The sequence below is a fragment of the Rhinolophus sinicus genome, chromosome 16 (genome assembly GCF_057876585.1).
Source record: "Rhinolophus sinicus isolate RSI-liver-muscle chromosome 16, RSI-T2T, whole genome shotgun sequence".
Taxonomy (NCBI): Eukaryota; Metazoa; Chordata; class Mammalia; order Chiroptera; family Rhinolophidae; genus Rhinolophus; species Rhinolophus sinicus.
This window is the reverse complement of record NC_142516.1, coordinates 49,894,568-49,921,880: the sequence shown is the minus strand read 5'-3', so window position 1 is coordinate 49,921,880 and position 27,313 is coordinate 49,894,568. Positions and strand designations below refer to the sequence as shown.

The 27,313-nt window shown below is 40.7% G+C and overlaps 1 long non-coding RNA gene across 1 annotated transcript; it reads right to left on the bottom strand.

The window, feature by feature from the left end:
• Nucleotides 1-394: 394 nt before the first annotated feature.
• Nucleotides 395-24,286, bottom strand: LOC148755000 (uncharacterized). The gene is made up of 3 exons (XR_016019148.1): nt 24,161-24,286; nt 9,997-10,198; nt 395-599 (listed from the first exon to the last, which is right to left on the bottom strand). It is a non-coding gene; the product is annotated as an uncharacterized LOC148755000 (long non-coding RNA).
• Nucleotides 24,287-27,313: the final 3,027 nt, after the last annotated feature.

Sequence of the window (27,313 nt, the reverse complement as noted above, 5' to 3'; positions counted from 1 at the left end):
TGACTTTGCCTAAAAGGCAGTCTATGGAGAAAGGGAAGAAATGTTTTGCCCCGTATGCTATTCTTCATGTGTGCTTTCAACTGGCTAATAAAATAAGGCTGTCTATGCACCTAACAGTGAATTGTGTCTGTGCTTTAAGCTCTCATTAGTGTCTGGATTGCAAGGAGCTCGTTTTCCTCACAGAAAGAAGAGTGGCTATCTTGTGTAGTGAGGAGTGACTGAAAATGTCTTCCTTCAACTTTAGAAGAAACAAGGAAGTCCCAGCACTGTGTTTCCTGTTTTGAAAGGTGTGTGTGTGTGTGTGTGTGTGTGTGTGTGTGTGTGTGTGTGTGTGTTTTCAAGAACCAAGTGAATTCTCTGGAACTATAAGTGTTAGTCTTTCTTTCTTCAACATCTCCGACCCCCAGCCCAAGTTTGTTGCTTTTACTTTGTCTTCCTCTTCTTGCCTCCCTTTTAGTTCTTGGTACCCCATTTACCCATCCAAATCTGCTCTGCATTCATTTCTACCCGGCTCTGCACAGGAAAGCTGACTTACAAGAACTTCATCGATTGATTTCCTTGTCCTCCAGCTCTGGTTGATTTCAGCCAACCGGGAAGCTCTGGAAAAAGATTGAAGGGAAGGATAAAAGTGAGATCAGGCTATTTATTCCCCTGGCTTTCTCTCTGTAGGATCACCTTGGGCCAGTGGTATCCCTTGTTTAAAGGTCTGAGCTCCTTTCATGACAGCCTTCTCTGCATCATGACTTTCTCATTTTGGGTTCCAGTAACTGCTCCTTCCCCTCCTTTCTTGGACCTAGGACTGGTAACAGCTGTGTTTTTATTAGCCCAGGGTGCTGCACTAACCCTTGAGGCTTCCTCAGAATTCTGTAAATAGTCTCTTTATTAAACTCTCCTGGAATGATCCTAATTTGAGCATGCCATCTATTTCCTGCAGGGAACCTGAGAGGGTACACTATTCTACACTATTGGTCATTTACATCTTAATATAAATGTAGTTCAAAGCTTTTCTCTCCCTTGGCTATTTGTACTTTTAAGTCCAACGAAGGCACTAAAAGAGCTTTAGTCCCCAGGAATTTCACCAATAAGCAATCAGGTGGAGTTTGCTTTGGTGGGGGAGGAAAGGACAACACATTTAAATCTGCCCCTCATGAATCCCAGCCAAAGGGAGTCTTCCAGTTATTATAACACGAGTCTATATAATCACCTGCCTCTTACCTCCATGAAAGCATTAGTTCAGACCACTAATAGCTAGGTGCAGGTGGAGAGTTAGTTCTCTTCTTCCTGGTGGATTGGGATGGAAGATGAATACCTGCTGATGAAGGGGCTGGAGAAGCACTGGTGGTGGGGTGGGTGGGAGACACAGCAACACAAACCTTTCCTAATCTATCATTGTGCTAAGAGTAACCACAACCACGCACAGAACTTCTTAAAGGGACAGATACAGATTTTTCCATGTCATGTCTGCCTTCATTGTTGCGAATGTTGTTAGTTTTAAAACCACCATGTTTGGGTAATGTGGGTGATGCTGTTAAAAGTCTCCTGAATAATTTGTGAGTTTTTTAATTGACAACCTGCTCAGCAGGAAATAGGAAAGAGAGGTATTTGATCCCATTGGTTACTGTCCTTCCCAAACATCAGAGGCCTTCCCGGCAATGTCCAAACCTTAGCCTGGAATTCAAAGTACTATCATAGGGACTGAGGCTTCCATTTCCGACTCTCTCCTATTCCTAGCCCTTCTTCTATCTCTGTGCCATTATTTCTCCATGCAGGTTAACCTTCAGCCAAATCAATCAGCTTCCTCATTTCCAAGCACGCAATAGAAGTGCCCACCTTGTTGTGGCCCACCTCAGGGCCTTTGCTCAGCTTTTCTGCTCGCTGAAAATCCCTTCCCTCACATACCCAGCCCTCCCACTGGAGTGAACTCTTGGCGGCAACGGTGCTCGAGTTCTTCATTTTGTGCGTCTCTCTTACTTTGCATATTCTAAGTATCCTCAAAAGAATTTGTGAAGTAAATTAAAGTAGCTGATCCAAATGGCAACTTTTCAGGAACTGTTTCTAATTTTCTTTGCTTGAGAAAAACAGGCGAAGTGAAGGCTCAGAAATGAGAGAGGTAGACAGCAAGCATTCTGTATGGTAGGACAATCCTTAACTCTTCCTTGTCAAAGCAGTATCTATGTGTCTGTCTATCAATCAGTCCATCTCAATCTTTCTGTTAGGCCCCATTCATGCACAACACAACTATAAGGACGGGGAGTAAGTCTAGATTAAAAAGAAATCTTCAGGATTGCCATCTGCCCATGGTAAGTGCTCAGTACATGCAGACTCCATTGAGGGTTGATCATGTGTAAGCTTTTCAAGGTGCTGTGGGGGAGGGGACAATTAATTTCACGGTTTCTCCATACTTATCTGGGTAAAGAAGTAAAGAAAATTGGATCTAGAAGAGAGCCAAGAATTGGAGAGATAAAGTTGAAAGTTTAAACTTTTTTTTTTTTCCTGATTGGAAAATTTTACTATTCTGGTGTTTGATGTTCCAAAGAGATTCCTTTAGCAAGGAGTTAAGGTTAGATGTGGCCCGATGCCTAGTGAAATCCTGTGGGAGGCCAAAGGAAGGCCAGAGATGAAACTGTGTGGAAAATGTTACTTCCAAATTTCAGTTATTCCCGAAAGATGGGCCCCAGCTCTAACATTTACCCTGTGCCTTATAATGGCATTTGGGGAATCATTAAAAACTTTTGGTGTCACTATTTTAATTAAGAGTGAAAGATCTACATGGGCCAGGCACGCTGGGGCTCTGTCAGTAGTGGTCACCGGGGAGAAATGGAATGTGAAATAAATACTGGCTCTGAACTACTGCCACCGAGTCCTAGAACCCCTTATTTAAAGTGTGTTTCAAAAGAATACTTCATCTAACAAGGAAAGTGATGTTGGCACACTAAAATGAAATGTGCGGTGTTCTCTTTAAATCTATATCTATACCTGTAACATTCATGCCCACTGAAATACTAGAATACATAGTCAAATAAGGAAAGAGTTTACATTTTTTGATAAAGACTGTAAAAATATAAAATTAGATATGGGAAAAGGTAGACAAATCTTAAAATATGACTTATGACAGAATTTGGTATATTTAGAGCTTTAATTTTTTAAGCTTCATCCTTGGATACCTTGTTTATATGAGATATGTGAATTGGCAGTTAGTGAGGTAATGCAATGTGATGATTCGTATATCTTCTTCCAAGATTGCACAACATATTGTTTTATTGACAAACAGTACTTTGAAATTATACTTTCTTTAGGTTACTCTACTTCTCCCTACCTTTTATAATAAACAAAGCAATCCTTTTCAAATTCCTCATTTATTATAAGACACAATTGCTGAATGAGCATATTCTGTAAACTAACTACATTCTCATTCTTTTGGCTTTGGAGAGGATCCAGGGATATTTAAGTACAGTGCAATCTTGCTATAATAAAATACTGTATGCGAAACATTTCCCAATAACTGCTTACATTAGGATGTTATGTAGTTAGCCATTTCTACTCTACCCAGGGTATAGTATATCAGAGAAAACACTAAACTTTAACTATTTCCTCCTTGGGGAATCTGAGAGATCACTTTGCACAGATTAATGTGTTATATAGTCTATGCTCTGTAAAAATAGTACTCGAAGGCAGATTTTAGTATGCTTGCCCTTTGTAGATAGCTATGTCCATGAAAACAGGGATCCAGAAATACAAGCATGTGATGATTCTACATGTATTCAGAGAACACTTCAGTATGCTGGAAAAAAAAAAAAAAGAAAAAAAAGAAAAAGAAGGTCATTTATATACAACTTTGCATGGCCCAGCAGTACCACATTCAGGAAATACCTCTAGAGCTGCAGACACTAGTGTGTTAATGCCTTTGATTACTTTCATATGGTACTCTTGGAATTGTTAAAACACAGCTGCCACACATCAGAAGGTACCAGAAACAATCTGTGGGACAATACAGCAAAATGGCAGTAAATGAATTTCAGAAATACCCCATGTTAGTTGCTAGGGGGCAATTTACATAAAAAAGGAAAAACAGCAAAAATTTTAAGTGCCAAACTCATCAGGAAATATTCTCAAATATCATTGGATATTCACCATGTTGTATTCCTAATGAATATATATGTGTATATATTTGTGTGTGTATATATATACATATATACATAGTGGATATATGAGTGTAATGAATATATATGTATATATATCCTCCAATATTGATTAATATAGTTTTTTTCCCCTTAAGACAATTTTGTTTGTTATAAGACAGTTTTGGATGACTAATTATTATCTAAAAGTAGAAAAACCACCTTGCTAGAGCATATCTCAAAGGGTGTATTGGTTTCTATCCCTAGCTTCTAAGTGCTGTGATATCTCATCTAACAGAGGAAGTTACCTGTTCTATTCTTAAAACTTTCCAATGAAGATGATTCAGCAGTGTGTCTCAGAAGCTCATTTGGTGTCAAACTAGCCACTTAAAAGGACTTGGAAAACATTAGACATAACCCCTGTGGGTATGCAAAGTTGCTAAAATACAAGCAAGAGACTTGAATTCTGTCTGAAACAGAGTCTCAGCTACAAATATTTTTAAAGCAGGCACCGTTTTGAAGATCAGTTTCCATAAAGTATACAGGTGGTTGTAGTGTTGCTAATAGAGGAAAAGTTTAGCTTGTATATGGCTGATAGATCGCAAATTCTCATTAATGATGTGTTGTTTTAACAACACTGGTTAGAAGCAAATTCGGAACAGTAAATATATCTGATGCTCTAGCAAAATATTGATATGTGAAAAATGTTGGCGTACAAAGATGTTAGAGTCATGAATTTGAAAATGATCCGTGAACACATATAAACAAGTCAAGACTGCATACGAAGTTTGAGGCAGAAGTTTCCCTGGTCCTCATTTACCTGAAAAATGAATAAGATAAATGGTCTAGAGACACTGTTTTTATGTTGACCTATGGTGAATAATTTCCACAGTTGCAGGAAATTGACAGTGAATGTCTCAAATGAACTGATTCAACAAATTCTTGAGGAGCACTTCCTATGTGCCAGGCAGTTATACGCTAGGGAATGCAGCTGGGAATAAGATAGACAAATGCCCTGGACTTTTTGGTACTATATTTTATTGGATCTAGACAGGCAATAGACAAGTAACTGAAAAAAAAAAATCAAACAAGATCATTTCAGCTAATGATAAGTGTCATTAAAAATATAAAACTACATAACATGAGAGTGACTGTGGGTGGAAAGACGTGCTAAAAACCTGTATAGTCAGAGAAAGCCCCTTTGAGGAACAGGAATTTAAGCTGAGATCTGAATGACAAGGAGCCAACTTTGCAAACCTTTGAGGGAGAACATTCTAGAGAGAGGGAGTAGCAAATTCAGAGACCCTCAGGTAAGCATAAGTTTGGCATGGCTCTTGGGGGCCAGATAAGGCCAGTGAGGAGTGAGGCCTGATCATAATGGGCAAAGAACGATGAACTATTATTTAAGCAGTCTGTATAATTTTAGATGTCAGAGGTTGAGCCCAAAAAGATAAACTTTTTTAGACACTTGAAAATCATTTCTAATTATGGATATAATCTTAGTTTTGATCTGTTCTTACAGTTGTTGGAGAACACATGTATTTCCTCAGAGGTAAGACTTGACCATCACTTAGGTTTTGCTGGCTCTTGCTGTAGCTTGTGAATGCTGGATAATAGGCTTCCACAAAGTCCCCACCTTCCATCCAGTCATCTCTGCAGGTCCCAGGTGGCAGGTCATATATACTCACAAATACATCCATCCCTTACCATGTGGCTCTATGATCATCCTTCTCTGTCAGCTGCAGTGCTTCAATAGCCCCTACCTGCTGGCCCCACGGAGTCTCCAGGCCTGGGTCGTTTCTGCTGTGGCTCCTTTCACAGCCTTGGGGAAGCACCAACCCCTTCAGAAGGCACCAAACACCTGTACCTCCACAACTACCCCCCCACCAGGTGCTCAAACCGCAAGGGATTTCTACAAAGTAGGGAGGAATGCCACCTTTTGTGACACTGCTCTGTATAGAGGCTCAAAAATGTGGCTATTTGTGACCAATGTCTGACAGTTTAGTGACAGTCCTTGCAGTTCCTATTGACAATGCCACCCATTTCCTGTGCCCCATCCTCCCACCTTCAGACTCACACGAGTGCCTGGTTTTAGCCAGGAGACAAAGTGCTATAGGGGTCATCACTCTCCTCTCAGAATGATTCCTCTTCTCTAACAAGTAGAATGTTTGGTGTCCAGCTCTCTGTTGCCCTGAATTCATCTCTGTTTTCAGAGTCATGCAAATAAAACTTTGATAAGCCCATTCTTTCTAATATCCCATGTGTCCAGACAAGGCTGACCCCCAGAGTAGACATAACTTTCTCTAATTTGCTACCCCTGTGTATATGTCATCTCTGTCAAAGTCTCCCCCCTTTCTGGGGTCACCTGACAGATTACTGGAGCAATGGAGCCCAGTAATGCATGAGGCTTCCCCAAACTTAGGGCCCTAGAACAGCTTACGGCAGCCAGGACACCAGTGGATTTCTTGGCCTCTCCCATGAGATGACCTCCATCAATTTTAGAATCTCTTCCAGGCCTGTAATCATTATTTTCAGGCATGGGTAGGTATGACACTTTCTGGTTCTAAAGAGTTCTTTCCCGAGCTTTTTGTGTCCTTTATGACTGGCAGCTGTTTGGGACCACAAAGCACTGTATGGCCAGATGGAAGGGCTAATTCCCTGGGCTAGTGCTCCAGCCACACATTCCTTGTTTCAGTTCAAGCAAAACCTGTGGCTCATACCTCCAAAAGCACATCCATTCCAGGTTTATTCCTGGTTCTTACTGTAGGGTGCATTCCATGAACTCCCACTCTCATACCATATTATGTCCTGATGTGCTACCCCAGAGAGTTCTGCATTTTGTGTGATGCACAAATGCATAAAGAGATTGGGGGCCTGTTCCCTGCTTGTCAAGCTGTGCCCCCTGTAGGGGGCTGTCAGCCTGAGGAAGGTGTGTCTCCTTGCAACTTGGCCTCCCACAGAGGCTGCCTTTTTTTTCTTTTTAAAGATTTTTTTATTGGGGAAGGGGAACAGGACTTTATTGGGGAACAGTGTGTACTTCCAGGACTTTTTTTCCAAGTCAAGTTGTTGTCCTTTCAGTCGTAGTTGTGGAGGGCACATTGAACTGGCAACCTTGTGGTCGAGAGCCCCACTGGCCCATGTGGGAATTGAACTGGCAGCCTTTGGAGTTAGGAGCATGGAGCGCTAACCGCCTGAGCCACTGGGCCACTGGGCCGGCCCCTGCCTTTTTTTGTAATTTGCACAAAGACACTGTATGTACTGCCCTGACAGGTGTGTTAGAAGTGGCTCATTTCTCCATCCTAATTACATCCTTTCGGAGCCATTCCAGATTTTTCCCCGCTCTCTGTCCTCCCAACAGTCTCCCCAATTCACAGAGAGAAGACAGATCGTCCCCCATGTCTCTTAAAAAAGCTTATCATTCAAGGGGCCAGGGTAGCTCTGGCAAGTACCCAAATGGTACCCAAATTCTCCAATGAAAGAGTTCTTCATGTTGGCACCTCAATTCAGACACTGGGCACTCTTGCGGCATCACAACTAGAATGATGAGGATTTTCACTGGCCTCCAGAAACTCCACTGAAGTTAGCAAAATGGCTTTCTTTTCCTTTGAGGAAGTAACCCAAAGACCAGCACATCCTAGGATCATTGATGGGCATCAACTGACTGGCAGTTGGGCAGTGGGATGAGAATGTGCTCTTGGCTTTGTGCTAGTAATATGTGCACCTGGAACCTCGCAACAGGACGGGAAAAGATGCAACTCTTTTTTATAAGCTCTTGTCACTACCCATGAACGCAACACTTTAGGCCTCTGCAAGCTCTTCCCCGTCCCCTAAATTTCTCAGAATCCTTAAGTAGTACATCCAGTGAATGCCAAAATAAGTCAGGTTAGTTCCCATGCATCACCCTTGTGTTTGCTCTTCTGATATCGCTCCCTGGGTTCTGCGCAGGGTGTGTGAACCATGTCTTATGTTTACCTCTGCTGCTTCCATTAGATATTAACACATCTGTCCATCCCAGTCACCTCACCAGAGGGACGGCAGCCTCTGATCGGCCCAGCTGCTGTTTTGGCAGGTTACCACATCTGCTTGCCTCAGGACGCAGACATGGTCTGGGGGACAAGGCCAGGAGCTAATCCAAGTGACAGATGCTCTGATGTATTCATAATCACCCCTCCCTGGCTCTCTGACTAAGCTGATGCTTGGTTCCCTTTTCCTTTCGAATGAGATCTGCCTGGGAAGCACCTTAGCTCATCACACAAATCAACTTAGGGCAGTCCCACCTTGCCTGCTTGCCAGACTCACAAAGCTCTGTCCTCCCTCAGCCTCTACATATATTTCCCAAGTCTGATTAGGTCATAGTTTTTTTCTATTGGCCGTTACTCTGTCTAGTTGTCTTATAAGAGAATTTGAAATATTCGACCACTTTGGCAATCTCTTAAGTGACAAAGTACGTTAATGAGAGATTCAACCAATTTTTGTCTTCCACGTCCTATTAATACAGTCATATTTCAAAAGGATATAATTAGGATTAATTTGTTTGACGGTTAATGAGCTCATCATGCATTAAAAATGTGGACTAAAACGTTAGTATGCTTCTTCATTTGTGTGTCAAGAATATATGTAGCAGATGAGGCAGTACAAGATTGAATTTAAATGTAAGTTATAATTGTTTCAAGAAGCTGAAACTCCACCATTAGGTGCATGTACCACTATTCTAAGTTGTGCAGGTGAATATCTTTGGGTTTACGTGTATAAGCTTCAGAGACTTCTAACTATTCCCTCCAAAAGAAATAACGCATTCTGAGATTTTCTAGGTTAGAGGACTGTTAAAATAGAGGAAGTGATATATAAAGGTTTTAATGCTTGTGATATTGATGACCAAATGTAATGGACTGATAGGTAACTCAGGGTTAGAGCAATGGTTCCCAACCTTTTAAAAAGTATCCTTTATCCAACCCCCAGATTTTTGCAAATTTAAAAGTTGTACTTTCGGTCGGTAAAACAGACACCCAGTGATATGTTGGTAAATGTGTAACACTGGACTGTCCAGGAAGTAGGGGGTGGCAGGGAAGGGCTCATGAATAGCATGTGTCTATTTCCATGGTGTAAATACTCCCATCTTCTGGAATTTCAAGCTGCCAGCATGATGTCACTGAACACAGAGTTGAAAGGAGATGCACGGGAGCACACCACTATATGGTATTTATGGTATTTAAACCATACAGACATAATAGATGTCAGTAGCCGCAAAAGCAGAGGTAAAGTAAAATGTAGTTAACAAATAAGGAAGTGATGGGTTTTGAGTATTTATTGCTTTTGTTTTTAATATTTCAGTATTTATTGCCTCTGTTTTAATTTTTAAGTTATTTAATCATGAGTTGATTTAATTTAATTTTAATGATGGCTGTATTTAATAAGTAGCTCAAAGAATCCTGAATTTTAACAATCCACTCTTGAGACCTAGTCTGAGTTGATCCTAGCACACCACCCCACATACCCATTGCTCAGGGCTTTAGGATCCCACTTTGGAAAGTGGAGGGCCATAGACAATGCCTCATGCATGCATCTCTGTACCACTGCCACTGACAAATATAGGTACTCCCTCCTTTGTGGATTATGTCGGAGCGGTCTTTTGTTATCACAAAATCTCAATTAATTAAAATCCTTTAAAAAAATCTTGGTGAACTAGATTGTATTTTTAGCAAGAGAAACAAGTTATAAGGTTGAGTTAGTGTCTGCTTGAAAAGATTTCTACGTCAATATATTAATTCATTAAAGAAAATCTTTAACCCAAAAGAGGCTTAGAAGTTGACATTATAAACTTCCTATGTGCCATAAAAAGACAAACAAACAAAAGTAAAAAGGAAGGTAAAGAGCAAACCTCAGTAAGAGAAGTTGCCTGCACAGCATGTCTGGGTCAGCAGCTCTGCCCTGTCCTGGCTGGACTGGGAATGGTCCCCTGTTCCAGGTGGCCTGTTTCCGTTTGCCAGCAAACAAGATGGGCCTGGCATGAGGGGCTCTGCCCAAACAGATGTGCAAGTGCTTGGCTGAAGCAATCACATTGCTTCCCTCAGGAATTCGAACTGCAAGAAAAGAAAGAATTTGTCTAGTTAGTGATGGGAGTTGAAGCTAAAACAAGGTCATGAGATAGCACCCGGGCCAGGTAAGTTATAAGTAGAAATCATGAGTAAGCAGAAGATAAGAGTGATGTGCCAAGCAAAGAAACAGGCATTCTGTAAGAGGGGAAATGAATAGCTGGTCCCTAGTCAGCCTAAATCCTTGTCAGCTGGCCAGTGCCAGACCAGGTGTAATCCTTTTAATAAACCAAGGTAAAAATGAAGACAGTGTGAGAGAATGTTATATAAGTGCTCACTGCATCATAGGTAGAATCATAATTGTATATACATAACTGAGCAGAGTCAGGCCAGATAGGAATGATTTGAGAATAGAAAACCACTATTTCCCCAGCCTGATAAAAGAATTCAGAAAAAATAGAATTGCTAAAGAGGTACTGGATGGAACCCAGAGAAGAGAGATTTAGCAACCTGAATTTTAGGAAGCTAGGTGGACGGTGGCCTTGCTCAAAAATGGAGAGGGTATAGCCTGGTTTTCCAGAATAAAAAGGCTCTCCTCTACGGCCATCGAGAAGCTCGAGAGAACCAGATTTTTGGCCAAATACAGAAGAATGGGGAACAGCCAATTCCCAAATTAGACTAAGGTATATTTGGGGGAGGGGTGTCAATGAATATTTAACTTTTCTGTAATGTTATCCATCAGATTACAGCTTGCACCTTCAAAATGTGCATACACTACAAAGAGTTTAGCCTCAGTGCCTAAATGACTGTATGTTGCAGAAAATTCCCTTGTATAGTGGCAGCAGTGAATTTTACTAGTAATTAGCAGTGACTTCTGTTTGGGGAAACCTAAACTGGCTTCATCATCCCCTAAATAGAAAACACAACAAGATTAATTTCTGAAGCACTGGGTCAACCAAGCACTTTTTTGTAATTAAAGACATCCTGGGGCTTCACAAATGGAGAGTTTGGAATCACCTCTATAACATTCCCCAAACCCACACATATCCTTTCACCCCCCACTGCTATGATCTTTTAGATTGCTAGACCAGTATCATCGTTTGCTTGAATTACTACCGTGGTTACTATGCATGGAGTTACTCGGGATTCCTTCCATACCCTCGTCTCATTGTCTCAGGTGGATCTCCTCCTTTTCCAGGGCTTCAGTTACATGGAGGACACCTATGTCCCCACCTCCAGCCCAGACCCCTCACCTGATCTGACTTCACATCTGCCACCTGACCATACTCACTTCCGTATCCCATTGGCACCTCAAACTCAACATGCCTAAAACAGGACCACGGGCTTCCTACTCCACTCCTCCAAACGAACTGCTCAAATGTCTGAGATTTGTCCCCCTGCCTTTCTGTTTACATAAGCCAGAAGTCTTGAGTATTAACTCCCAGTCTTCCCTCTCCTTCACTGGTATAATAACTCAGTAGAACTGGACTTTATACACCCAGGGCTGCCCTCTTCAAACTAATGCACTCTTTCCATGGCAAAGAGAATAGCTTTCTAAAACGCAGATCCTGTCATGCCTCCAGTGTAAAAACCTCTTAATTGCTTCCTATGCTCTCAGGATAAAACAACCACTCCTTAGAGTGATTCAAGAGGTTCTTGCCATATAGCTCCTACCATTCGCCCCCTCCCAGTCTAACTTCCTGTCACCTCTATAGCTTCAATTCCTTCTGTGTGTGTGGCTCCGTTCTGCTTCTGAGCCTTTGCTCCTGATCTTTCCCTTGCCAACACCTATCACTTATCTCCTCTGACTTCTTTAACTCATATTATCTTGGAAGTCCCAGCTTAGATGTTGCCTCATCCAGGAAGACTTCTTAGATTCCAGAGACTGGGTCAGGCATTCCTTCTGTGAGTCTAGACCTACGTTAGTAACATGAGACTGCTGAGGTTGAATCTTTTTCCTCCTCCACGGGGCTGTAAACACCATAAGGGGAGGTACCTGTTGATTCCTAATTGCAAAACAGTGCTTAGTACAGTGTCTGACACAGGGTTCATATCCACATTGTTTATTTGCACACTGTATCCAAAATACCTACCTACTGATTGAACAATAATGACATCAATGTAAATTTAGTGTGTAAATGAAGCCTTATCTTAGGTTTCCCAAATGCATTATACTAATATGAAGGCAGCTGAGAATTGTTGCATATCTTCTTGTAATCTTTTATCCCAGAGGCATTTTAATGGAAATTTGAGTCTTTTTTTTTTTTTTTTTTTTCAAATTCACTTCCATTTACGTTACAAAATGACTTCAGCATCTGCCTTATTCTCTTTTTCCATACCATTTTTTGGGGCTTTAACATTTCTCTTAATAACTTTCTTCCCACTGGGCCTCAACCACATCAGCAGCGCCTACCAAAGACAACACAACTATACAAAAATGTTATATGCTTGAGATCTAAAACTCTGACCTTCTCCTTGGAATCTCCGTTTCTTCCATTCTCTCACCACCAGAGTTAGTAGGTCAAATGCCTTCCAGCTTATTGAAGCTTTTGGGTTGGGGGGTTCCAGACCACCTGTTCTGTCACTTTGCTTCTCTAGTACACTTGGCCAGCCATTTCAATGATGTGTTTGCTATTCTATCCAAATCCTGCATTCTCTTTACATTCAGCCATTCATCCCTGACGAATGACTTCCAAGAGGGCTTTTTCTTCTCACATTCTTCAACTGCTGAAAGCTGACGAAGAAACTAATGCAAAAGTACCTATTAGATCATTTACGGTTTTGTGCAGTCTCATCAGCTGAACCCTAGCAAAACCGAGTATAATAAAAAAATGTACTTCATGCATCTTGTTGTTTACAGCCTATCGAACTCCCCACAGAGGCTCCAGACTCTGTCCCCTTCTTAAGCTCCCAGTGGAGAAATTAATTTCCTTAGTTTGTTTGCTAGAGAACTTCTTCCACAGAGCCATTGGGCTCTTTGGGCTAGATTTCTACTCCCCCCCACCTTTCTGTTCTAAAATCCTACTATTGGAAGAAGCAAAGCTCTTGGGAAGAGAGATTCCAGGGAACAGATGGAAGCTGAACCAGACAAAGAGTCAGAATACCCTTTCCTGAAAATGAGGAAAGAGGGCAGAGATTAAAAAAGGCAAAACATGAAAAATGCGGAGAAAATTCAAGGTAGACAAAAGTTGAGTTCAGAGACTAGACATCAAATGCGCTTACTTTCTCCAAAGAGATTTATTTAATAGAAAGATCAATGGAGTGGGCATTAGAAGACTTGCCACTTTATTTCTTTTTGCCTCAATTTCCTCCTCACCCAAAAGAAAAATTTGAACTACACGGCCTCTAAGATGTCCTCCAGCACTAATGTCTGAAGATTCAAGCACACTTTCTGAGTATCACAAGGGTCTCAACAGTGGTGTGTGGGTGGGTGGCACCGAAGATGTTAGGAATGTGTAAGGGAATGTTCATGATACAATGACCGGGGAGCTTCCGTGGCATTTAGTGAGTGAGAACTGACAATGTGCAGGACTGATTTCCACAAGAAAGCATTGTCCCACCCCCTTAAAATGTTGATGGTACCCCCATCAACACTGCTGTAATCACATTGTAGAAGTTCCAAAGACAGGCATCATTTATTCTACTTTTTGAGATCCCTTGGCAATGACTCTTCAGGACCAGCTGAATTTGTAGTAGGTGCTCAATAAAGGCTCATGAAAAAATTCTGTGGCCATAAAAGTTGTACGTAATGTGAATATTTGCAATTCTACAATGAGTTCCCTTTGACATACATTTTAATTTCAGAGGCGCTTTATCTTCACTTCTGATTGACTTTTAATTGGCAGTGACTCCTAACACTGAGAGAGCTGTTATTAAAATGGAACCCTGCAGGGAATCCATTTGTAAAGTGATAAATCCTTTTATAGTGTGAATAATCACCCATTAATTGATCTGGTTTGTAAATTTGAATTTTCATATGCTGCATTTTTTCCTTAAATGTGGGCATGACTATGGTCTCCTCATTATGAACTTAAAGTTCAAGAAGGGTCTAACATGTATGACAGTTTTTCTACTTTACAATTAAGTCCTTTTTAGTAACTTCCAGGCTTTCCTTCCTATTAATTTCTCTTATAGAGTATCTTGAACAATTCAATTTAAACAATAATTTGTTGCTTGGGAAGCTATTGGTCTGTTTGCTTAGCTTTAAAATGCAATAAACTATCTGTCTCTGGGGATCTTTGGGCCACTTGCAGATTTTAAAATTGCATTTATTCCTAGAGGGTTTCCTTTAATATAGAAAGGCGACATTCCACCTTTGACCATTTATGAAACGGAGTCACAAAATGGCCAACAGAACATTACTCCATCAGTGTCTGTGGCTGAGATGACAGCAGAATTCAGATCACCTCAACTCTCATTAAAGAGCTGCTTCTTGACTAAAGCATATTTTCTTAGTTCTGTGGAACTCTATTCAGGATGGCTTCCTTTGATTGACATGATACTGATCTGAGACATGGTCACGTGAATGAGTTGCCTCAGAGAGTGTTACAGGTGTCTGTCTGATTCAAACAAATTCCATCCCTAGCTTATTTGCTAGAAATGAACTCCGTCACATTAGGTTTTCCATCGGTAAACCCATGCTTGATAGTATTCCGTCCTGCTGCTTTGGGTATTATAACAGTTCATGCAGAAAGTGCTGGATTAGCTTCATCACAGATGATGATGGAGGATATAAATGTGCACAGAATATTATTACCAATAATTACGGAGGGAACATTTAGCCTGGTGTTCAAGCCACGATGCCCATAGTGTAGGTTATAACAAAAAGACTCTCAAATGCTCTGAAGATACCTGTTTCTGAAATAATAGTACCATAGGGGTCTTGGGTAACATTCATTAATATTTAGCATAACTGTGGGAAGTTTTTCTTTTTTTTAAGGTTGCTATGGTACACTTCATTTTTTCCATTTCCACTTCAGCTTTTTTCCACCCCTTTCAGATTGACACGGGCATCATTCTCTACGATATATTTTCCTTCTATTAGTCTGTCCTTGGACTTATTAATCCATCATTTTATTTGACCCTGCTTTTCAAACGTTAGCTATAAGCTGAGATATTTGTCTTGAATAGCAAAATAAATGGGATGTGAAGATTCACTCAGAATGTATCTTTCTTATGTTTTTTTATGTCCTCAAGAGAAGCCTTGGAGACATGCCTCGTTCTGACTCCATTCCCCTCTGACTAGTCCCCTCGCTTATAGATAACATGGCATGATCCTGAAAGCTGGCGAGTTCCGTACCCAGATGGGTGGGAGAAGCAAGAAAGAGAACATAGAGGTTTATCAGAAAAACAGAAGTGATGCTGCATCAGCACAGAAGCCTCTCCACTCAAAGAGAGTCGGTTACAAGCTGGAAAGAGACAATAACATTAAAAGCAATATTTCTGTCATGAGGCCTTCTCAGAGCTGTGAAACTAACCTGCTTGTATTTTTTTTCTGCAGCCCATAAAAGGGCTCACAGCCAGAAAATACAAATCCCATAGGCTGCTATTATGCTGATGACAGTGAAGAAAGGGGGAAAATTGTTTCGTTGCTGAATTGCAGATATAATTATGACATTTTGTATATTTTGCAGGCTGTACCAGAGTTGTATTAATATCTATGATACCCTATGGCAGGAGAGAAGTTAGCACCTTAATGCAGGCCACGCAGGCTCTGATTTTGCTAGGATTGGATCCCCCTGGTTATTTACTAATAAGAATTTTGTGGTTAAAGGAAATTTCAGAAGCAGGTGATAATGGCGGCATCTTTTGCAGGACCCGCTGATTCATACAAATCATTTGTACCAGTGCAGGAGAAAAGCTAATTGCACTTGGACAGCGTGTCTTTCACTGCCAAGACCGGCAGCCGAAGTCTAACTGCTTACTTCAGCCAAAGATGGATACAATGGGGCCTTGAGAAAAATTTAACTATGTAGCTGTAGTACACAGGAGAAATGTTTGGGCGTCAATCTGCGAGGCTTACAAATCAATGCAATTATGAGGACGAAGCTGAAATTCCTGTTCAGGATGTCACCTGGCAGTCAAGTATTTATGCGTTGAAAAAAAGTAAAAAAAACAAAAACGTCTATCAGTACTTTCAAACGTAGCTCAGGCCAAAAGGTTGGGGTTGACCACCCAGTCCATACCTTACATGAAAAAGTAAGTATTCCTGGTGAACAGTGAGTGAGCCAATAAGTAAACAGACAACATTTTGGGAGATGCAGAATAGACAGGGAAATAAAATGTGTAGTAATGAAATATTCATAACCTTGCATTTTATGGACCTCAAACTCTAGTTCTGTGATTTACACTATTTCTGTATGCAGTAGTATGGGTTCTGCCTAACAATAATAAAGATGGCATTAGAATGCTACTGCCTCAGTGTCATGGAGAAGGGAGGATTAATCAGTATTGTACGATAGCTGTAAACTGGAGTAAATAGAAGCACATATAGGTCGTTACTTCCCTGTACACTGTATGCTTGGCCCACGGAAACAGAGATGAGGAATACAGTAATTACAAAAAGGATGAGCGTTGTCCCCCAGTTTCATAGAAATACCCACAGTATTTTCTAAACTGTGGCTACTACGGGGGTGCAGACCAGGGGCCCCCAAGAAAGTGTGATGGTCATTATTTCACATTCAGGGCTACCTTTCTGAAAAATCTTGGCCCACCTGACCTCTAAACTCAAAATGCTATATTTTGAACTTGGCAGTCTCCTGACATAGGAAAGAGGGGCTCCGGGTTGATCGGGCTTTTGCCCTCACCATTTGTCGTCGAGCTCTGGTCTGAAGGGATACAGAGCTGCAGATGAAAACCTGGGATGAACAGGTAAATTGCTATAGCCTCTTGCTTTAAAGAATATCTTAAATATTCCTGCTATATTCCTGTCTTTCCATTTGAGAGCCATACTCAAACTCTTAGCGTTTATTATGTCCCAGATTTCACAGTACAGTTGGCTGCAGCTTGGTCAGAGCTTCTGCTACCGAGTCCTTCTCAGCAGGGCTGTTTCTCCGCTGTTTTTACTGAGGGATCAGATCGCACACTCCCTGGGAGCTGAGAGTGCCCTTTGCTGCCATAAAACTATGGCCGTGTAACGAAGCACCCTGAAAACTATGAAGTCATCTGTAGTTCTCTCATGTCTTTCAGACTTGCACATATCAGTCACTGGGACCCTGTTCTCTACCTCCTTCCTTTTTTAGATGAACAAAATTAATTAGCCATCAACATGCCTCTAAAGTACGAGCCTAATACTCAGAATACATCCACTAAACTTCCTATGGGGCAAATTTGAATATATTTCATTAAAATTTTAGCATTTATCTTTTGATATTTATTTTGTCATGGTAAATCACCATCTCTTCCATTTTCCTTAATGAGACAACATGGTAAGCCAAATTTCCTACAGTTATATATTAAGATTTTGATGAAAATAACTTAGCATGCTTTTATATCTTATTAGACCTAAGGGATATACTTATTGTTTTGGACCTGAAGGCACAATTACAAAACTTTTTTATTATGTAAATAAATTATCTATTCCAGAGAGAGTCAGAACTCATATCCATACTGGTGACAAACAGGCACGATCAATATATTAACTATAAATCTTGGGGAGTAATTTTTTTTACCCTTTGCTCATTCCTCTATTTTCATTGCTCAGAACTAGGAGTATCATGATGAACAAAGGGAAATCATACTAGGTGCTCAGTAAAAGTTGAAGAAATGAATCGCTGAATTCCACGGTCGCCGTGAATTTTTCTTGTTCTTATATGTGGTGAGGTTGGCTGTCACTTTGTTACAGAGAAATTAATTCAAGATGGGATGTATTGTTGTCAAGAGTAACTTAGTAGGAATATTGAACTTAATTAAAACACAGTGTTTTTTATTGGATCTCCTGGAAATATAGTTTCTTCCAGAACATCCTTCTTTTTTAATTTTTTAAATCATCCTTGTGTCTTTCTCTTTAAGTGCTGGAAGATGCTTTTACTTGGAATCTTCAAGCACGTTCTCCTCTGTTACCTACTCAGGAAGGCGGGTAGAACTGGGGATGCTTTTATTCAATTCCAATGGGGTTTTTCAGAATTTTCCTATCTTGTTTACGTGTATGTACCTATCGTATATATTTAATACACACATTCCTACAGACACACACACATATACATCTCAGATATATACAGCTGATGAAATGCAAAAGAAGGAAAAGGTAATAAACGGAAGTTCTGCGAAGCTGTTGTCTGATCCAGAGCCTCTTAAAAGAAGAGAAGCTTAGAATATTTTGGGCCAGGTGATTCCAAAGTGTTTTATGGATACTGACAATGTTCAAAGATTAAAAGTGATGAAGGGTAAATAAATCATTGAAAGTAATGACGGAAATCATCACCTACCTTGGGAAACAAATGAGATGAGTTATCTCATTACTTATGAAAAGCAACCATTAGTGAATCATGACTATTGCTTGAAACATGGACTCTTTCCTTAGCTACAGAAACTGTTCTGAACCATCAGGTTAGATGAATGCTCCCAGCCACACAATCCTGCTAACATGTTCATTCATTCAGGGCCTTTCCACTCCCTGCAAATATTCCCTAAAACAGTCCTCAAAAGGGATGTACTTTATTCTAGAAAGGTAATAGCAGTAGATCCCGAAATAAAGTTGTAAAGATAATAAGTTGCAAACTCTACCCTTTCCTTTTCTTTCCCCTCCTGCTGGCATCCTTATAAATGTCTCACTCTGTAACATTTTGGTCTAAGTTGGATAAAACATACCTTCCCAGGGTTCTCTATTTGCTAATAGAAAAAGAGCTGAATTGTTGCCACTGAACTTGCTGTGAAGTGCTTTGACTTCAGGTGAGCTCACAATCAGCTTATCACTGCGGGGCTTTGATTCGGGTCATAATTAAAAGATTTTGCTACAGAAAATGACTGTGCTGCTTGTACATTCCTTTCATGTCTTTGAGGAAGAATGACATCAATCACTTGTTTGGTTTCATATGATATTTTAAAGGCAGCATGATGAAATAGAAAAAAAAAAATGCCATAAAAGATAGGCCTAGTTTCAAATCCGGGCTCTGTCAATTAGGAGCTTTGCGAACTTGGGTAAATTACTTAACATTGTTGAGCCTTAGTTTCTTCAATTGTACAATGGGCCATAACACTAGCCTTGCAGGATTCCTATGGATTAAATTAAATAGTGTACTTATGCATCTGATATTTTTGTAGGTGGTTATTCAATGCTGTGTTATCATCATTATACTGTCTAGCCCTCCTTTCTACATTACTATTTCCTTCAGTATTACTCTCCTCTGTGTGATTCTGCCAGGCTCCAAACTGCTTGATAAGAAGTTAATTAATGAGACCAGTGAGTTCACTTTCTTTCTAATCATGGAATGCGGAAAGGACTCCCCATCCATGAAGTATTTTCCATTTTTTCATGAAAATTTATCCTCCCCATGACCCATTCTAGCCCTTTGCTTCTATCCCAATTTGAGCCATAAGTTAAGTAAATATTCTATTACAGTCTGTGGATTAGATGACTCTCTCCAATAGGTGGAAGCTCCTTCTGTCAATTAGGGAGGCCCAACTTTGTTTCTGCCGTAGACAATACCACCAAACCTGGGGTCTCCAAAATGCTCATTACTTGGACAGAGAATGCAATAAGGTGCTTTCCCAGACTTGGAAGAAGAAGGAGAATTCATTCACATTCACTCTACAGTTCTGCTCTGCAGTGGTACACCGTTCCGTTAGAGGATCAATCCAAACATATAATCTTCTAGATTGTGCAACTTTGAGAAAGGGAAAACGATCCCCATCCTTCTGCCTGCATCAGGAGGTACCTCAAGGAAATTCTCCGAGTTGCCCTACTTACCACCCCCCTAAGGTGATGTGTTTTCCAATTCCTTCCTCCCCACCCTAAATGCTACCTTCAGTACAACCAGGGGAAAAAAAAGAAAAAGAAAAAAAGAAAAGAAAACGAACGAGGGGTTCTACAACTAATTATAGGTTTTGTAAGATTCATACATGGCCTTTGAAGGGAAGGTAAAGAAAAACAACTGCCATCAGAAACTATGGTGGAAATGATACAGTCAGACTATATTTTTTCAAAGGCCTTTGTAAAGAGGCTGTGGAGATGTGATGGTGTAGCAGTGCTCTTTCTGCAGCGGAAGAGAATGACTGCATTTTTAGCTTTTGGTGAAACTGGGAAATCAGGCTCTCTTACTATTGAGGTGCCCTGATGTTTTTCCTTTTAGGTGTAGTATCAAATTAAACAAAGTTTAAACATTGTGAGAGCTTTGGGTGGCTTTTTCATTCATCTAAAACTCCTTTAATCAACAAACAAGGGGTCACTGTAGCAGAGTTGCCAAGAGAATGGGCTCTGGAGCCCCCTGCCTGGTCTGAGTTTTGCCTCTGCTACTTACTAACTGGGTGACCTGGGGAAAGCTGTTTTACCTTTCAAAGTTGTTTTACAGTTTCCTCATCTGTAGAGTAAGGAAATTAATAGAACCCACTTTATAGGGTTATTCTTAGGATGGAATGTGTTATCATAGGCAAAGCATGTCTATAAATGTCCTGGCATGGAGTAGACTCAACACATTTAGCTAAAAGGCAATAACAAAACCCACCAAGCCCATTTGTAGGTACCTCTATATACTAGACACATGTAGTTAGGTCGTGGGCATTAAAATGAATGAAAGGTTGCTGGTCTTGAAACCCTCATTCTAGTAGGAAGAAAGACATGTAAGCAAGCAATTACGGTGAAGTATGGTCTGCATTTACAAAGTGTTGCATCCTCATTTTTGGTGGGATGGAAATTTGACAACAGCTTTCCAGACAGGGTAATAACTGTGCTGGGCTTTGAAAGAGTAGTTCATGTTTTCTAGGTAGAGAATGGGGCAGGGGACAAGAGTGCTTCCGTGAAGAAGGTATGGCACGAGCAAAGCCTGGATGGATGACGTGACACTGTATTCTGCAATGGCAGCTGCTCTGATGTGGCTTGAGTGGAGGCACGATGGCTAGGACAGTGATGAAGGATGGAGCTGGAGAGTTTATGTTGGGGATAGACGGCAAAGCCTACATATGTCATCCTAGAGCTCATCAGTGAGGGTCTCCCATAACAGGCTTCCAAGCTAGGGGATGTCATGATCACAAAATTGAGCACTCATTTCTTATTGTATTCATGTTTCATTTAAGCATTCAGAGAGAAATCATTGTAACTAAGAAGTCTAACTAACGTAGACATGGTGAGTGTGCCATCCAATGCCCCTCGTACTACCTATCGATAATTACCTATTGCCTTGAGCCTATCGCTTAAAGTCTCGGAATCTCATTTTTATCAGACTTGTTGAGAGGTTTGAATGAGATCATGTATGTTGGCACTTTGTGAAAGGTAAAGGAACAGGGAGACATGCCGTATTAAGTGATAAGTGCACTTTAAATCCTTTTGGAACAAGGAAGGCATAAAGTAAATTGAGAATCATGGCTCCTCCTACGAGCCCATAAACAGAGGGCTGTATCCTCCAGAGGACTAGTGGGGCCAATGCTTAATATCCTCTAACAAGAAAGGAAATGGGGCCAGGACAGGGAAAAAGTTGAAGGTTCTATAGAACTTAATGGCCTTGCCTTCTGAAAATGTGAGATTTTTCTCTAACCTCCATTTCTCCATCTTAATTTAGAGATGACACCTACTGTGTAGGCACTCTTGCCAGGACTGGAGACGATCTACATATTAGATGGTGCAGACAATGCTTAGGGGGTAGTCTTTAGAGTCAGATGTGTCGTTTTTTTTTGTTGTTGTTTTTTTTTTTTTTTTTAGTTTCAGGTGCACAAGACAAAGCAAAACTTAGACGTTTATCATTTATATCCCTCACACTGTGTGAATCCCCCTCCCCCCATCCACTATCCCTCTGTACGTTCACCAAATTAGTTTTCAAAACCCCATGGCCATCTTGTGGTTACCAACTATTTTCTAAACCTCTCACCTTCCCCTTATCCCCACCCCCCCGCCCCTCCAGCAACCCTCAGTTTTTCCTCCATGTTTCCAAAACTGTCTCTGATTAGTCGTTTTGACCCTAGCTTCCTTGTTGAATATCCTTGGGCATTTTAGCTCATCTAAGTCTCACCTTGCTCATTTGTAAAATGGAGAAAATAATACTAATATCTATTTCATCATCAGATTGTTATCAAGATTTAATGTGATAACAGAAAAGTACTTAGCATAGTGCCTGGTTCATAATCAGCATCCAGTAAATTTATCATTGTAGTTATAAATTTAAAAACTGAAATTCAAATTGCTCTTTAATGAAGGACTCCCAACCCCCAACTAGCAAAAGGCACACTTGGCTTTTAAACTTAAATATATGCAGCTCCAAGGCTCCTGTTTGTTCACCTATATCATGGTGCCTCTCTTGATATGTCATAGTTCCCAACAAAAAAACACAGCACTGGGATAAAATGAGGAATTGAAAGTGAGTAGAGATGATATTTCTAGATTGTCAAGTTTAAAAAATGTGTTAAAGTAAACAAGCAGTAACCTGAAGCTGAGTTGCATATTTAAGATTCCTCCTTTTTAATAATCTAAGCTGTTATTAGCAGTGGATAAGGAAACACTAATTTTAAAAAGAACTGTATATGATTTTTTTTTTTACCCTGATGCATTTTTACCTCTAATGCAATGTACATAGTATAAATAAGTAATGTAATCAAGTTTATCTTTGGAAGAAAAAGTTAATAATCTTACTGGAGAGTTGGAAATAAGTGGCACTCTTATTGCATTTATTACAAATCACACAAATCAAACCACTCCAACCTGAAACTGTGTATCAGGTTGTGTATCATTTGAATATTTTGAATCCCTTTGTGACCCGTCTTACCTTCTCAGTTGCCTCTGGACTCACAGGCAGTACATGACACAGAGAAGCTGCATGGGACCGGTTCAGGAGAAATTTGGAACCTCCAAACCCTATTTGTGACTTCCAAAGGTGCCAGGATTTGTGGACTTGCATGAGAGAGCTGGAGACCCCAGGTGGCTGGGCTCAGCATCCAGGAGCCTAGAATGATTGTACTACTCAGGTCAGTGGTGACAAACGGTTGACAAACTGACCCACACAGCTGGATGATAAAGGGAAACCCATTTGGTTTGTGAGACTACAAAGTGAGTGAATTGTGTGTAAGAGAGGGGAGAGGAGACAGTCTGACACTGAGCAGAGAGTGGACAGAAAGACACTAGAGGAAAGAGTAGAGAGGAAAAGGAGGCAATGTGGGTCCTTCTGTGGCCTCCGCTGGGTCTTGCTCCTGGGAGAGTTTCTGTCAGTCATGATCAGGTGCCTGTGAAATGTGGCCCAGGGACTCTGATGACACATCCATGGTCTTTATTCGCTAGACAGATTCTTCCCCTCCACCCCCTGATTCTGTGTCTCCTTTTCTGTGCTGGGAATCTAGGATTCCTACACTAGAGGAACGTGGAGGGGCCAACTTTAGCTCTGAGCCCTACGCCCAAGCACTTTGTCAACACTTTCCATTCTGAATGTGGGCTAAACTCTTCCCAGTTTCACCCACTTTTCCCAGTATTTTCTATGTCTCTCTCTATTGGCATCTACTTCCCAGTCTTTAAAAATATGCAAATCTCTCAAAAAAATCAAAACAAGCAAAATTGAAAACACCCTTCTTCAAGTCTGCCTTACACATGCCCAAGTGGCCACCACCCCACTTTGGGAAATCTGAGACACCCATTCCCCGTCCCCTTAAGACTCTCCTCCCCTTCAGTTGAGCTAAGGGGTTCCTTCAGACCTCTGGGCATCCCTCAATTATAGCGCTTTTTCATGATATCATTATGGGGGGTCTTCTCTCCAGTAGTAGTCCATAAGTTACTTGGGGAATGGGGATGTATTTTTTTTTTTAGCTCCGTATTCCTGTGCTTGTCACTGTGCCTGAGGCTTAGAAGACACTCAATGTGCTAAAAGTTTTGTTGCATACCTGTTGTAGTAGTCAGGATTCTTCCTAGAAAACAATTGTGGTGATTGAGCAGTCCTGAGATCTGTATCAGCAAGCTGGAGATTCGGGAGAGCTGATGGTACCGTTCTAGTCCAAGTGCATGGGCCTGAGAACGAGAAGAGCAAATGGTGTTAGTTCCAATCTGAGTCTGAGTCCAAAGGCAGAAGAGGACCAATGTCCCAGCTTGAAGACAGTTAGGCAGAGAGAGAGAAAGGATTCTCTTTTACTCAGCTTTTTTGTTCTATTCAGGCATTCAAAAGATTGGATGAGGCCCACCTACCTTGGGGAGGGCAATCTGCTTTACTCAGTCTACTGATTCAAATGCTGAATGAGTAGAAACACTTTCAGAGACACACTCAGAATACTGTTTAACCAAATATCTGGCTACCCTGTGGTCCAGTCAAGTTGACACATAAAATTAACCAACACACACGTCCATCATATTTTTCAATTCCCATTGCAGGTTCTATCTCCTTCAGAAAAACATTAGCTCCACATCTCTTAGATGTCCCTCCCTTCTTCAGTGTCCTCCAATGATTATTATCTGCACTGTACTCATATAAGACTGATGGTAGCCCTCTCCTATTTTTCTGTGTTTCAATTAATATCATGTGACACACTTTCATCGCATTCTTCATAGTTGTTCATTTGGAGCTGGAATAGAGGAGACATTCCCAAAATATTTTTTTCAATTGTATTAAATTAAAATATATTATGATGAATGAATTATCATACATTAATGCTATTGTATCATATTGCTAGTTACCATCCAAAATTCATTCTCCTCTATTAATAAGAAATAGAACTTCTATAAATTTGGGGTATGGCAATGTGTTATAGCCTCATATTAGAAACTGTGAAGGGTGCAGGGAAAGGGATGTGGTAATTACCCCAAGGAGCTCGATATTTTAGTAAAGAACTCTGCTTGCTTTCGGGACTAGAACAACAGAAGAAAGCTATAGTTGGGTCTTGGATGGTATAGCGTAGTCAATAAGCATTGGAGGAAATTGGAGAAGTGAGGGATCTCTGTATGCTTTGGTACTGTTTTCCCAGCTTCCTTTGCAGCTAGGGATGATCATGTGATTATATTCTGGCAATTGAGATATAAGCAGACTGTTGTATAAAATTTCTAGGAATGCCTCTTAGAGGGAGATCAGCCACCTTTAACCTGGGTGCTGTAGGAGTTTTTCCTTTCCCTGTTCCCCTTCTGATTGCCAGGATCCCAGACAAGATGCTGCAGCACCGGCAGCCAGCTTTACGTGCTAAGAATGGTAAAGTAGAGAGATAGAAGATTCTGGAGTACTGATGTCTTTGTAGTGCTGCCCTACTAGCCCTGGTCTGCTCATTTCTGGATGTCTTTTATATGAAATAACAAATCTTTGTGGTTTTAAACTTCTTTCATTTTGGTTTCCTATTTTATGCTGTAGAACATAATCCTAGCTGAAGCAACGACAAATTAACACTTGCAAAAGAATTGAAGGGAAGTACTGTCTGAAATAAAAGCAAATATCCTTTCAGTTTTCTTTAAAGGCATTTTTATTAATATCCAAGGCACAATTGAAGTATTACCATCAAATATATTTGGTATTACTAATATAAAATATATTCTGTTTATTCATTTTCCCCCCAATCACAATGACTCTTTCAGTGATGTGGGCTTCAGCTTGTCTTCCCATGCAAGGACAATTTTCTTGTAAATTAGAGCAAAAGGAAAAAAGCCTTGAAAATCATCTCTCTCACTTAACTTGCCCATTGTCCTCTCTCTGCAGGAAACCTACAGGTTGCAGAGGAAAATGGCTGGTGGAAATGCAGCAGGAAGAATAACATGGGTTTAAAATGAGGTGAGAATAAGTAAAATTAGTGTAACAGCAGACCTTACTTTTTTCCCTCTTACTTCACAAAGTTAAAATTGGGGAAACCATCGAGAGGAGGCTGTTTTAAATGAGTGCAAGACAAGGACATATCTTTCTGATGATCACATTAAATGAGGTGGAACGAGAAGGGAACTTGGATGCTAAATAAAAATTCCCACCGCCTTCTGTCTATCACCCCCACTACAACACATCAGGCCAACACAAGGGATCATTTTCTAATCCTAGGATGTGGTACTTCTAGAGAAAAGCCTAACTCTTTAGGTCTTTGAAAATTTTAGAAGGATGTTCAGAATATGGGCATCAAAGTAATGTCTTGTGTTTCTCAAGTTCTGCAATTTTCCCTCAAGAAGGGTAAGAACTATTTAACCAAATTAAATCTTTTGTGATGAGACAAATCCCAAAGCAAAACCAGTAGGATTTAGAAAGCAAGTTATCCTATTATAGAATAAAACAAAGTGATGCAGAACAAAGGTGGTCCTCTCATGACTGGCCAGGATAGCAATACAACAGTACGTTAGCAATACGAAGAAATGACTGCAGCAAAATCTGCAGGATCCACTTTCAGGATTTCCTCACTCACATGGCTGGCTAATCAGTGCTGGCCGTTGTCTGGAAGCTGAACTGGACTGGGGGCTGGGAGCCCTGCTTTTTTTCTACACAGGGACCTGGCCTCAAGCTGCCTGGGCTTCTTCAAAACATAGGAGCGAGGTTCCAAGAGCTGGTATTCCAAGAGCACTGGGCAGAAGTGCATGACGTTTTGATCCTTGTATAGAGCATATAAAACATATTATACATGTGGATTGAGGTTTGCAAAACAAGTTGTTTACTAACCGGGACAGAATTATGGCCGCACATGTGTGAGACTGATAAGAGCAAAGTGAAAGTAAACATGTTTATGTGCAGAGCATATACATAGAGGTAAACATGTTTACGTTCATGTGTGAAACTGAGCATAACAAAATTGAGTGATAAACATGTTCACCAAAACAACTTCTGGTTATCACCTAAGAGGTAAACAAGCCCAAAGAAAAGAGGATAAAAGCAGAATTCCAGAGCAATGCTGTGAGTGGTCCGACTGGGCGTTCCGGCTAAGATCCTTTATGAGGTGCAAGCCGTGATACTCCAGGACTCTCTGAAGTTCTCCTTGCAAGGCCAGTTTGCCTCAGACCCGTCATGGGCCCAGTCGTCTCTCCTGGACCAGGGACCTTCTCCACCTCGATTGACTCTGTGACTTGGTTCGTTATTAAATTCTATTCTATTC